This window comes from Branchiostoma belcheri, unplaced genomic scaffold (genome assembly GCF_001625305.1).
Source record: "Branchiostoma belcheri isolate BF01 breed outbred unplaced genomic scaffold, Haploidv18h27 scaffold32, whole genome shotgun sequence".
In the NCBI taxonomy this organism is placed as follows: domain Eukaryota; kingdom Metazoa; phylum Chordata; class Leptocardii; order Amphioxiformes; family Branchiostomatidae; genus Branchiostoma; species Branchiostoma belcheri.
This window is the reverse complement of record NW_017803932.1, coordinates 610,670-625,263: the sequence shown is the minus strand read 5'-3', so window position 1 is coordinate 625,263 and position 14,594 is coordinate 610,670.

Genomic DNA, 14,594 nt, shown 5'->3' with positions numbered 1-14,594 from the left:
CTATATGCGTCGGCTAAGCGCAAAAAAATTGGGCCACGGAGCTTCCAACTCGCCGCAATTAGGGGACCGGACGTCCGGAGATGCCAGACCCTGGTGACGTCATCACTAGCAACAGGTGAGATTGTTGGTCGGGCCCGCCACAGCTACGGGTGGCGCCGGCGGCCCGACTTTATGCGCTTGGCCGACGCACCTGGGCGAGAGGTGTATCCTAAGCCTATAGGCTTATCGCTCTTTATTTCCTCTCTTTCGTTATATCAATTTTAATTTCAAAAGGGACTGGCGTAATACATTTCCAATGGAGCGAGTCCCTTTTGGGGGTTTTTGTTCCCTTACGGGCGCAAATCACCTCATGGCCCGGCGGTTGCCCGCCAGAGAGATACCTCCCGCCTATATGCGTCGGCTAAGCGCAAAAAAATTGGGCCACGGAGCTTCCAACTCGCCGCAATTAGGGGACCGGACGTCCGGAGATGCCAGACCCTGGTGACGTCATCACTAGCAACAGGTGAGATTGTTGGTCGGGCCCGCCACAGCTACGGGTGGCGCCGGCGGCCCGACTTTATGCGCTTGGCCGACGCACCTGGGCGAGAGGTGTATCCTAAGCCTATAGGCTTATCGCTCTTTATTTCCTCTCTTTCGTTATATCAATTTTAATTTCAAAAGGGACTGGCGTAATACATTTCCAATGGAGCGAGTCCCTTTTGGGGGTTTTTGTTCCCTTACGGGCGCAAATCACCTCATGGCCCGGCGGTTGCCCGCCAGAGAGATACCTCCCGCCTATATGGACCTCATGGCCCGCTCACAAACCTCTCGCCTCTGGCTGTCTACCCCACGCTAACAGTGTCTGACCGCAGTACTCAGTAATAGAAAAGTGTATACGTCCGACCTTGGTTCGTATGCCGGAGCCGTGAAATCTAATCCTGTCAGTGATAAGCAATTTTCATCTCAGATGTTACACTGGATTGATGGAAGGAAAATTATGATCATCTCAGACATTGTTGTTGGTAGTCCTTTTTTTTTTTAGACCGGACTCTTTTAGACACTACACGTGCGGAGGAGCACAAGTTGAAAGCTCGGTCCACAACCCACCATTGTATCATATTACATGCACACGGCAGCTACCGTGTCATGTATTACTGGGATGAACAATTTGTGATCAAACTTTGTTAACGCGCAGACCCTGTACTACCTGTGTCCTCTCGGGGTCCCAAACCGTCCAAATTCGACACAAATGTCCAGGGGAAATGAATGGTTTTGTCGTCACTAACTTGATTTATGCCTGTCTTTTCCACATCAAAGTCGTGCCAGCTCCATTGATTATGTCCAACAGCAAACTGGTGTACCGGTAATTATAACGGATCGCAGAAATCAATATATCCGGTGTTTTCTCCATGGGATATTCACGGTTACAGTATCTAGTAAATCCAGCATCAATATACAGGTGAATAAAAAGTCCGGCAAAAAAACAAACAAGATTCCTACATTTTCAAGTGTTGAGATCCCCTTTTAAACAGGAATGGAGGCGACAAAACATGACATCACAACCTATAGGTCCACTTATGTTATATTAGAAAAAATGCCGAAACTCATGATGTTTAAATTTAGGAACTACGGTCATTCAATACTCTTTCCTTTCAGTTGTACTAGTAGTATGTTCAACGTTCTACATCGTTGACAAACCTTGTGCCACGGATACATTGTGCCACGTATAATTGTCGTGAAATAAATTTCTTCTTTATTACTGTATTCAACAGGAATCTAACAGTATCCCCTGACCTTGTAGATGTTGATATACAAGGTACAATACGTTTTACTTCAGAGAAAAAATTAATAACCTAATGTAAAATGGAAAATCACAGTAACATGCGACATGATGATACGTAGATATGAAGTGTTCATATATAATGCATTGTGCTATTTTACAACATAAAAACCACCAAGGAGCTTCAAACAAGCTTGCACAAACAAATCGTAAATGTGTTAATTTTTTCGTGGTTCACAACTCAGGACGTCATGTAAAAGAATCTGACGACCAACTTACTTCCAGGTCTGTGACTAGATGACGTTGTTGTCTACCATGCTTTCTTTTTTTTCCCTCTCAGATACAACAGAACAACTTGATGACATGGATGACTAGATGACATCATCTGGGAACCCTTACAGTATGGTCAACAATTTTACTTTCGGTGAACGGACGAAAGTTCATGCGCACGTTTTATCCATGTAATCAAATCGACATGGCCTTATGTCTAACGTTATAACGGAAGCAGCACGTGGCCACCACATGACACACCACGTGCCGTTCTCGATCTCGTAACCTTGTAGACTGAGAAGTCGAGTGTTTTTAAGATCGTATCTGTTGGTCTTCGAACGTCGAACGTATCTGTCGGTCTTAACTTTGAATGTTTCATTCTGTGACCAAACATCCGTACAACAGTTACGTCAGGACCTTCGGAGTGTTGGCGGAGTGTTCAGGCGAAGCGGAGGAAGATGTAGAAGAGAAGTTGGAGGTGGAACTGGAAGAGGAGTTGGAGGAAATGGAGGAAGAACTGAAGAATGAGGAGGGCGACCATGATAAGTGATGGTGAGGAGAACTATAAAATACCATGTACTGTTTAACCCTGTAGAATGATCTAGTGGGTAGAGTCTTCGCCTTGTATTCGGTACGTCGTGAGTTCGATCCTCGAGTCATACAGAAACCTTTACAAATACTGCTTTCTCTGCTCAGCACTCAGCATTTACGAAAGAGTATGGTAGTCAAAAACACACCGCTGCTAAGAAACCTTTGTGGGTTTTCGTGGGCTTCCCAAATGTTGAATAAGAGAATTCTAGAGGTTCCTCTTCCAGTACTGTTATCTGTCTTTGCAGATAAAAGTTCACAGTCCAGACGTCAGTTTTCTATTCAATGAGCTTCTTGAGGGTTGAACTTGGTCAACCGACTATATACATGTTGTACCGGCAAAAATGACTAAGCAAATCAAAATGATATAAAAAATTAACTCAACAAAGAATACAATGTATACAATACTATCGGAAGCTTTCATGTATTGAAAAGACACATACTTTAAAATGAAATGTAAAATGAAACCAATAAGTTACTTGGCATGTCCATAGAGCTCGAGCGAATTGACATTAACAGCTCGCATTTTTCCATTGAAATAATTGCAACTTCTTTATTCCTTAGCGTCCCAGCGGCCATCCCTGCGTGAAATTCGTCAAGAAGAAGACGCGTACAAGCAGGATCTATGAGCTATAATCTCCTAGCAATTTGCTTGCCTAGTGATGTTCCATTAGCATTAAATAACGTTCAATATTAATGGATGTTTATTTGCAAAATCATGCCCGAAGGCTAATTGCTTGTACAGTCAAGTATACAGAAACAGGAGACAGGTAACAATCTGTCTGGAAAAACCTCTACTTCTACTACTACTCTAGCTATTAAGGGGTTCGACTTCTTCTTTGAAGGCAGTGGATAATGAATAGTCCCACATTCTGCATAATTAGTGGGTTTTGTGATCTTAGTCTTTTGGTGATCTTCTAAATGACAAAATGGCAATCTTTTAGAAATTTATATTTTCCAATTAGTGAGCTGGCTAGATTTAAATGGAAAATACGATATTATACTTTAATTTATTCTATAATAGCGTCTTTTCACAATATTACATTAAGATAAATGACTTATGATATCTTAATAGATTTTGATATCAAATTCTATGTTAGGATATTGGGGTTATTCCTACACAACCAGTAGTGTCTGCTTACGTTTCGATGCCTATCAGACAGCTTCCTACACAGCTTGTGACTGGAGTTCTGCTTCTCGCCGCTAGGTGTAGGTGATGCAGGTGGTACCGAGAAGCAGAACTCCAGTCAGAAGCTGTATAGGAAGGTGTCTGATAGACATAAAAATTTAGGCAGAGGAGAGATACTATTCCATAATGGGCTTTGGAAAAAAACGATATCATGTTCTACCAACCTTATGAAACTATTTTCGAAAATTCGGTCTTGCTTTACTGCATACGCAATGCAAGGTGTGGCAAATAAAGGTTCTGGAACTGTGTACCGGGTTTACTGGACTGTTTTTACCTCCGGGGAAGGAGATATCCTTCCGCGAGGAGGTTTTACTATTGTTCGAAACATTTCTGTCAGCAGCTGTTTCTCGCGATCGGCTGGACGGATTGGTCTGTTGTTCGGTATACGTATTGCTATTGGGCTGCAGATGATGCAGAACGTTTTTGTTTAATTGCATATGTGTTTATGGGCGTCGAAATAAAAGGTTTTTAAGTGCTCCGGACACCCCCGCCATGCTGAAAATGGAATTTACCATGTTGTTAAGGAATGGGGAGGTTGCAGTTTTGGGTCTTAGCATTCAAAAGGGGTCAAACAGAGGGATGTCTGGTTCCGATAAAAATTTTGGGTGACGGCGTAGCAATGACGGCGCGGGATGACGGCGGGGGTAATGGCGCGGGTGACGGTGCAGGCATGGTGGTAAGGAAATAACCATGGTGCAGGCTGTCAGACTGTGAGACACGTTAATCAACAGTCCATACCGAACCAACCGTCAGTAGCCATCAAACACATACAAACATATTACGCAACTTCCATACTACACACAAACAAATAACCTAAACCAATAGAACACAAAAAACCCGGAGGTTTGAAATCTACGATTTCCCTTGTTTTATATCAAGTTGATAGCTCTTAGGCATAGTGATATCTTGAGGACTAATGATGAGAAGAGTGAAAATGTACATCTAAAGTACATCAATTAGAAAGTCGCTCTTTGCTGCAGTTTCATGTATGGAAGGACGCCACTCGGAGAAATCGTATTTTGTATGAATTATTTTACCAAACGAATAATTTTAACGTAGTGACTCTAAACTGCTTCAGTTTCTTCAGGCCATTTTTTTGTAGATTTAAGGAGGACTTTGCACTTTGAGAGATATTGTCCTTTCCACCCCTACAATTATGACGTGAGTCAAGGTCAAAAGCAAATCTTTGTTTGGGTGGAACGCCCTTGCATTGTTTTGTTGTTAAGTTCTAGAACGGCATTTATGAGCGGCTAGATTTCTATTGCGACCAACAACAATGCATTCGTAAACCGTACCGAAACTAACTGCCATGCGTAAAATCATCATCACGAACTGTTTATGTAAGGATGGGAACGTTAGTTGATCGCACGTTTTCGGCCGTTTTCACGGTACTGGAAACTTTGTCTCTGGTGAGAGTAGGAGGGAAGGGAGACGGCAAGCCGAAACTAAACGTGACCGTCCATTCTGCTAAACACGTCCCCAGTCACGGAAAAGTGTTTGTCAGCATGAAACACGGCGAGGAAAAGTGGAGAACCCGGACCAAGAAATCCGGGAACCACGTCTGGGACGAGACGGCGGAATTCTCTCCAGCTAGCCCGCCGGAAAACGACGACGTCGTTCTTCTGAAAATAAAGAAAGTTCGGCGGTGCAGGGAGAAGACGCTGGGAACTGTTCGTGTCGACGTTCCCCAGGCACTCTGGACTAACGGACACCTGCCAGCGAAGAGATGGTACGGAGTGGAGGTGGAGAAAAACACAGGATTCCAGGAGAAACCATTTCTTCAGGTGTCTATGATACTCGACAATGAACCCACAAAGCACGGTGAGAAAGATATCTGTTTTCCTTTCGTTTCTCTTCGTATTTCTTGGTATACGAGTGTCTAAACATGTGTTACACCATGTCCATCGCAGCCAGGGGCTACCTTTCGGAGATTAATACATCTAATGATTATAATGGGGTCCGTCAATCTATGTATCTGACATCATTGCCATTGAAGAACAATGAAGAAATGGTTGGGATTATCAGTACTTAGGATGCAAGCCCCTACACGTCTTGTATATATGTATATATATATGTTCTACAAACACATTTAATGCACTGTCTTGTCTTTCACACCAACAGATTCAGTTATTTATGTTCCTTAGTGTCCCCTCCTTCAGTTACCCTTGTTTTTTATTTGTACCGGTCACTTGTTTTGTAATTAACACATGTGCAGCTGCTAGTAATCCAATGTAAATTGGGCTTCGCAGTACTTAAGATGCAAGCACTTAAGATGATGGTTTCTACCCTATCAAACATGATGCATGTGTGAATTTGACCTTCAAAACAAACTTTTACTTGCGTTCGTTTTTGGTGTTGGGCAGTCCTTGTACACTAAACGTTCACAAATGATTTCTTGCAGACCAAACCGAGTCCTCGAGACTGGAAAATATCAAAACGTCGGCTGCGCCAGAGAAAGCTCAGGAGTCCACAGATGACTACAAGAAGCGCGAAGCCGCTCTGATTGAGGTGTTCAGTGCGATTGAGCGGGAAGCATCCGGCCGTAACAACACGAAACGGTCGTCAGCAGAACCGGGTTCTTTCGAAGCATCGAATCGTACAACAGACGCGACCGACTCGAAGGGAAATGGCGAGCGTCCGAGCTTCTCAACACGCTGTCGTCAGCTGCTTCAAAACGCGATCAAAAAGAGGAAACCACAAAGCAAGAAGAATGAGGCACCATCAGTGCCCAACGAGTCGGGAAACAGCCGTCCGACAGATGACCTGACTCTTCGTCAGCCTGAAGACGACGTCTCGGCCGCGGGCGAGCCAAATTACCGCGACGTTGTCATGTCGAGTATCGACGCACTGTGGGATGACCTGTTGGCGAAGAAATCGTACGTTTTGGAGATCCTCTCGTACACAGACTCTCTCCGGGCAAAGCTGGCCAATGTGGCTCCCTACGTCATGGACTACATCAGGGGTCTGTCCGAGAAAGTTCCCGAGACCGTGTATTACGATCTCCCCGACAGAGTTGGGAAAAGTCTGGAGGAACTGAAAGAAATCGAGAAGACGCTGATGGTTCTGGTGGAGCGAGAAGACAAGCGGTCGGTGTTCGTGAAGATGCGATATTTAGAGGAGATCTCGAGGATCGCCATAGAGGAAGCGCCACAGGTGCTGGAGGCTGGACCGTGATTCTTATCCATAAAAACAGTATAGACTGCAATTCTGGCAAAATCCGCATGACCAAAGGAGGTTAGAAGACACATGGAGCGTTCTGTTATGAAACGTACTTATTAACTTTCACTGTACACAATTGCCAGGAGGATTATCAGATTCAGATTTGGAAATACAGTGTGGGCTATTTTCACGCGTTTGATTGCTCCTCTGACACTTCCTGCTTCTTAGCATCAATATAAGAAGTCCACAGGGTCTTCAGACTTCCTTTCACTGGACGTTTCGTCCTTCTTGAATAGTAGCCCTGGACTCTGGCATGCGCCCTCTATATTGCAGCCAGATTTGATAGTTGGAAACTTCTTTGATCACTACATTGCATGTTTCAGAAAGTTTGTACAAGGTTCTCGAGTTCCTAATATAAGCGTTTTTCTAGAAAAGTTTGTCGTTTTGTGCATGTGCGGCCGTTCTGTCCCGTAGCTTTCTTTATACATAACCACTTGTGTGTACTACTGAAGACAAGGACTGAAGAAATGTTGTAAGTTATAACATAATAGAGATCACAACAAGGTTTGATGAATTTCATCGGTATCGTTTATTTGAGGCAAGTTCTCTGAACACTTAATTGTATTGAGAAAGTTTATGCAAAGTTCTCAAAAGTTCCTAGTCATCTTGTTTTCTTAAAAAAAGTTTGTAGTCTTGTGTACTTTACTACAAATTCCTGAAAGAAATAAAATTGTCTAGTTCTGAAATTTGTCTAATGTTCTTTTTATTACTTGTTTTGTGTGAATAGTATTAAGAAAGAGACACGAAAAAAGGTCTATTTAAAAAACAATTAGTCTGACAGAAAGGCTTTCCTTTACTTTTTTCCTAAGGGGGCACAAAAACATGGAAGACAATTGATACACAGACAATATATTGTTCTCCCATTAGAACCAATAATTTCAATTTATTACATAAAGTTGCATCCATGAATTGGCTTGTCTTGTACTCAGTACACACCGATGATGTGATATATTGACGATCAGTCTACGATTCAGACGTTTACATCACAGTTTCTCCTGCACTGCTGCGAAACTTTCATCATCTTCGATACTGCTTAGCCTTCTAAAAAGAAGATTACTAGCAGCTGCGCATTAGTGACTGTGTGCAAAGTGCAAACAAAGGGTAGGGTAGGGGTGGACGTGGACAAGTGCAAGGACAGGACAAGTGAAATCAATGGTGCTAGTATTACACATATTTACATATGTACAAGGACCGGGAGGCAGCTCAATGCAGCGAAGCCCGTCCCAGCTCTGCTTTGAACTGGGAGATGGACTTCGCCTCCGCCACACTGGGCTCAAGTTCATTCCACTCCTTCATGGTGCGAGGGAAGAACGAGAACTTTTCGAGGCACAGTGGCTTTTTTTCCTGGATGGAAGATCTTAAGCCTTGAAAAATGTAGCTTTGGTTGTTCCTCTATCTGCTAGTGCAGTTCACAACATATACAGCAGGTGGCGTTTACAAACATTGTACTTTACCAGCAAAATTCACCGTGGGGTGACATTACGTGCCAGCTTACAATGTGACTGTGAGGTTTACAACTGCAAGATACGGTCTTCATATTGCTACATGTTCCAATTGATTGTAACACCAGAAATAGACTATTTTTTTCTAGCAACAGGAACATCATGACAAGCATCATTTAGTTTGTATTCAGACCATGTTTGTTCAAAGCAAATGCTGTCACCGTATCACATTTTTATATTCCCACACACCCAGCACAACATATCTGTGAGCTAATAATGAATGAATGAATGAAGACCTTTATTGTACATTTTGCCCCACTGGGCTAAAGACAGGTCACATATTGACAAAGTACATCAATGTTGATAATAAAACTGCTGTAGTACACAAGTACTTTCAACTTCCTCTCGCTTTCTGGTAATCTTATAAATGTAGTTGGCAGTATGAGTAGTTAAAGCTGGTTTGTTAAAGACTACAAGGAAAATAAATTTCTCTATACTATTCAAATACTTAAATTGGGAGTATTTGCTTGACACAAAATCGAAAAGAACGTTTCTTTCGCTGTCATACATGGAACAATCCACAATAAAATGTACCTCGTCTTCTACTTTACCTAAACTACAATATTGGCAGATTCTTTGCTCTAGAGGAGTGCGGTTATGTCTTCCTGATTCAATTCGCAAATTGTGACAACTGATATCAATTTCCTCCACCAGGCTTTAATCTAGAAGCATTTATACTCAAGTGTCCTTGTGCAAAGCGACCATAATACAACACACCTGCTGTATTTTTATTTCTTGATCCCAAAAAGGGGAAGGGAAATAAATTTTTCATCCATTCTTCCGGGTAAGACAATACCTAGATAACTGTTCCTGATTTCTTTTTGTTGCTCTAGTTCCTGCAGTACCATTGACAATCAACAGATGGATCTTAGTTTGAGGTACCCAGAGGTTGCCCTTGATAGGCAGTTGCTATAGTATCAAGGTGCAAATAAGCTGGAATTTTCCTTCACCAACTTGATTTTCGATACATTTTGCTGAAAGTCATAGTTGGTAAATCATTAGTAAAAAAGCATGTAACAATTCAGACAAAAGTGACAAAAGTGACTTTGCATTTAGCAAAAAGTGGCAAAATACACTTTGAATTTAGCAAACTGTAGCAGATATGACATTAAAAGGCTCTCAAAAGTATGATTATTTGTCAGTCTTTAAAATTTTTAAAGCTACGGTCGCAACCCGCCGTACGTGCTTCTGCGTGCTGTCTACGTGCAAAAACGTAGGCAAACGTAGGGCATCCGTGCGTGGTGAGTACCACCTCCGTACGGAATCCTACGGATTTGAGAGCACGCAGACACGCCGTAGAACTTTAAGTTAATGTAAAACTTTTTCTACGTGCGGTCTGCGGATTCACCACCCGTGCGTGCGAGTACGAGCGACGCGCGTGCCCCGTACGTACCGTGCGGAAGAAGCACGTGTAAGTACGGCCTCCTCACGGTAAAGTTGTAATCGCACAGAGATCGTACGTTGTAAGCACGTACAACTCACTTACCACTTGCGCAACGTACGATGCACGCAACCGCTCACGGCCAGACGTGGCGCGCAGACCACACTCTTACACTTTGCGCAACCGTGCGAGTGACGTGCGTCGACGCCACTCCTTCCCCACGTTTTCAGAAAAACGTAGCAGACGTGGCCTCTCAAAAAAAAAAAAACAAAAAACGTACGGACAATAAGCACGCACGGCGGGTTGTGACCGGGGCTTAAGTTAAGTTCACAGAACCTGACTTCTTTGCACGAACTTTCAAAATAAGTGGAAAATGTTTTATGTCATCATGTTCATAGGTTCCAGTCAGATTTTCATACTTGATGATTCATACTTTAATTTGTACTTTGTATTCACTTATTTTGCTCTACTAGTACTACATGTGCCATGCATGTGTTTTATGTTTTACTCTTTTGTCTTTCCATGTACGAGTAAGTCACTAGATAATATCAAGACTGTTGGGTATATGGCTCTCTTTCAAGAACAGGTGACTTTCAGTTTGCTAGTTAAAGCTGTGTGACACGGACCCTTGGGTGTTTTGATGAATGAAAGACATCTATTGTACTTTTGATGTTTGTACGTTTGATGTTAATATGATGATCACCTAGTGACAACATGCACACCTACTCTGACATTATCTACACCCGTAGACACTGACGTGCGCTCTTTGGCCATGTTTAAGTGAAGTCACTCAAGGCGCTTTACATGTGGTTTACCCCGAAGCCGGTTTCAAGTGGCTCCATCTGAACGCTCCGTAAATCACATTGAAAGCGCCTCGATCCCAAGCCACTTCTAGAGGTGGTTTCGAATCAGTTTTCCCGCATCGCGATTTGCGTCTGAACGCAATGTGATTTCAATGTAACTTCACCTGGTCATGGATTACGGGGTGATATTTCTTTATTTATATGCAATACCAACTTTTACGTGGCAGCAACTTAAAGAGCAGTAATGGTCAAATAATGTGTCCGTTCTAGGGCGAGCTTCACTGCCTCTGGCGGGACCACGTCGGCATTCGGCCGAGATACGCTGGGAGGGGGGCATCAGCAAACAGGTCGTTGACCTGACATTAATAACACGCCACCTTGTGTGTTATCATCAAACAGCAATAAATGTAGCTTAAGCGAATTGTGATCGGACACGGTTTCACAGGAGTGTGTGGCACGTGGACCAGATGTGAGGAATATTCGAATGTGAGTTACCCGCGAATCGCGGTTTGAGTGACTTCACTTAAACACGGCCTTTCTACAAGTATCACGCATCCGTTAAGATACTTCCCCTCTTCCACGAACAGGTGACTAGGGATTGACTAGCTTTAGAGATTCGTCCCGTGAGATAACCGTAATGAACTCGCGAGATCGCCAAAAAACAGTTACTCAAGCAACTGGATATGATTTTGAAAACGTCAGACGTTTCAGCTAGTATCCACTAGCTTTCGTCAGTGACTGAGAGACCAGAGGGGAAAGCAGGTTTATATACACAACCTGTTGATTGATATGCAAATAAAGTGAAGACAAATTTTTTGGAAGTCGAAAAAGGAACAAAAGTCAGACAAGTCAAGACAAGATGATGCAAATTAGTCTGAAAGCTCCTGTTATACAGGACAGGAGCTTAAGTGTTGTCTGTCCTCGGGGCTGGGAGTGCCAAATCCCAAGTGCCGGAAAGATCGACCCGTAGCCCCCCTTCCCTGTTGAGGGTGGGGTTGTACATTCTTTCATATATTGCCTCTTTAACACCCCGTTCCCACCAGCGTGTTTCGCGGTCTAAGACATCCGTGGACTCGAGTTTGAAAGAGTGACCCTGGTTGTGTTGTAGGTGGTGGAAAATAGCTGAGGAGTAGCCGTTGGCACTAGGTCGGCAATGTTCTTTGTACGTCTGACGTTTTCAAAATCATATCCAGTTGCTTGAGTAACTGTTTTTTGGCGTATCGTATTACCTGGATGTCTAACCTTCATCGACGTAACTCGCGAGATCAATGGCTATATATGTGAAGGATTTCTGTAGTTTGATATTTTAATAAAAATAATCATCAGTATGCTCAAATATCAGAGATCATGATTTTTGATCCAGAAATATTGGCTGTCAAAGTTGCTTAAATCTGATAAGCCTTATTGTTTACACTGCGCCAGCCTCAAAACTTGGAATTTTAAAGACTTTTCTAGTTTTTATACAGAAATATAGACTGTCAAAATTGCTCAGTATTTTGGCAACCTTATTGTTTACACTGTGTGAACTTTAAACACTAGGATACAGTTTGTACATGTTTGCACTTGTAAACACAGAAGTCACGCTCTTTGCACAAGCGATCACGCAGCCGACCCAAGTTCATTTCTTCACAGAACAGGTGACTACTTCTGCGCATACCAACTTCACACGAACACGGCACGTCTACATATTATTATCAAGACAGGGCAGATTTCTTTCGAGTTCTTCCAAGAAAACAGGATGGATGTGGTCACGATGGACATGTAGCGGCTTGACTTCGAAGCTATAAAAGCGGGTGACTTCAGCCACGCCGCCAGTTTGCGGGGAGACGACGAGTCGTGCTGCAGATCAAGACACCGTCAAGTCTTCATCTTGACCAACCAACTGCAAGGTGAGGTACGGAGACCGTCATGTTGCATAGTACAGTTTGGCTGTAATTTGTAAAAACAAAAAAATATATATATATTTACAATAATTTAGCATAGCTCTTAGGATTTTAATTTAGAAAGTTTTTTTGCAGGTCAAGTTCTAAACCTCAATCACGTGAGGAGTGACTCCCTGCTCTCTATGCATTTACATGTGTAAGTAAGACAAAACAAGTCCATCTTCCCTTTAGAAACATTTCACTGGGAAATGGTGTCGCTCCTGGCTGCTGAAGAAGGTAGCACCTAGCCTCATTCGCTGACTTATGGGGCGGGGCGTTAATTTTTTTTTTTGTCGGGGAGTGACGCGAGTTATACCGGAGACGGACTTTGTCATGGTTGCTCCATGCTTTAATAAACGAGTTTTACGGACGTACGTGTCATGTCGCCAAAAAGTTGGGGTTGATACTGGTGTAAAGAATCATTACAGTATTCAAGGTCAACCGCGAATACCACAGTAGTTTCGTGTCAGGCACAGGTGTAACCACAGTATGTGGCCCCTCACATGGTTTCGCCCGCCTGCTGAAGCGGTGTACCGGGGTGTGGCGCTTGGAGCCAGCATGTGAGAGATTAGGGGATGGGTGAGGACAGTGGTGCTTGTCCACCCTACTGATGTTCGGGCGCAGCAGACAGGTAGCCAAGGTAGGAAGGAGAAAGCCTCTACCCAGAGCCCCCTACACCTCCTGTTCAAGTGCCCGTTGCAGTTCTATGTATTTTTCCTCATCCCTGAGTGCTTGGAGGTTAAGTCTACCGGTCCTTGCGGTGCATCGGCGCTGTTTCTGTATGTGTAGTTTGACTTTGGAGCGGACCATTCTGTGGTCAGTCCACGCATTGGCACCTCTCATAGCGCGTGTGATAGTAACACACGCCGACAAAAATCCAGAAGGGGACAATCCTAGAACTTCAGTACGCAGATGATGCTGCAGTCGCTGGATGCACCGCCACAGGTCTCCAGAGGAGTCTCACTGTACTGGACAACACATACACACGTGCGGGACTCAGCACCAACACGGGGAAGACCGAGGTCATGTGTCAAGGTGCTTCCCTCACTGGTTCAGACACTTTCCAGATAAAGAACAGTGCACTGAACAACGTAAATTCTTTTACTTACCTTGGCTCAACCTTGAGTGTCAACTGCGACATAACAAACGAGGTGCAGCGGCGCATAGGTCTTGCATCTGCCTCTTTCGGCAGACTTGCACGAAAAGTCTTTCTGAACAGAAGCTTGTTAGTCAAGACCAAAGTCGCCGTGTACAGGGCGGTATGCCTCTCCATTCTACTCTACGCGAGTGAGACATGGACCCCATACAAGCACCACATCCGCACATTAGAACAGTTCCACATCCGTTGCCTACAGAAGATATTGGGACTCAAGTGGTGGCACAAAGTTCCTCACACAGAGATCCGACGTAGAGGCAACATCGAGCCCCTAGCGGCCATACTTCTGCAGAGGCAACTCAGATGGGTAGGGCATGTGATCCGCATGCCTGAAAACCGGCTACCAAGGCAGATGCTGTACGGTGAGCTTTCCGCGGGCAAACGCACCGCAGGTGGCCAGCGCAAGAGGTTTAAGGACTACTTGAAAAGTAACCTCAAGTCCTGTGGCATCGAGCCAAAAAGTCTTGAACGACTAGCAGCTGACAGAAACAGTTGGAGACAGGTATGCTCGACAGCTACCGAATCACGACGACCCTTCCACCGGTTGTTGAGTTATCCTCTTTTGAATATTTTCAAACAGATTTACCTACCATCTAAATTTCGTTACCCAAGCATGTGTAGATCATGAGATAGCAAAACCGGAAGTTCAGCTTCAGTACTATAGCAAGCCGCTAGGGGGGTCAAAATCTAATCATTTCCAGGTCTCATCAAGACCTACCCACCTAACAAATATCAAGATAATCCATCTAAGCTTTCTCAAGTTATGCTGTTAACAGACAGATAGACAGACAGACAGACACACGGC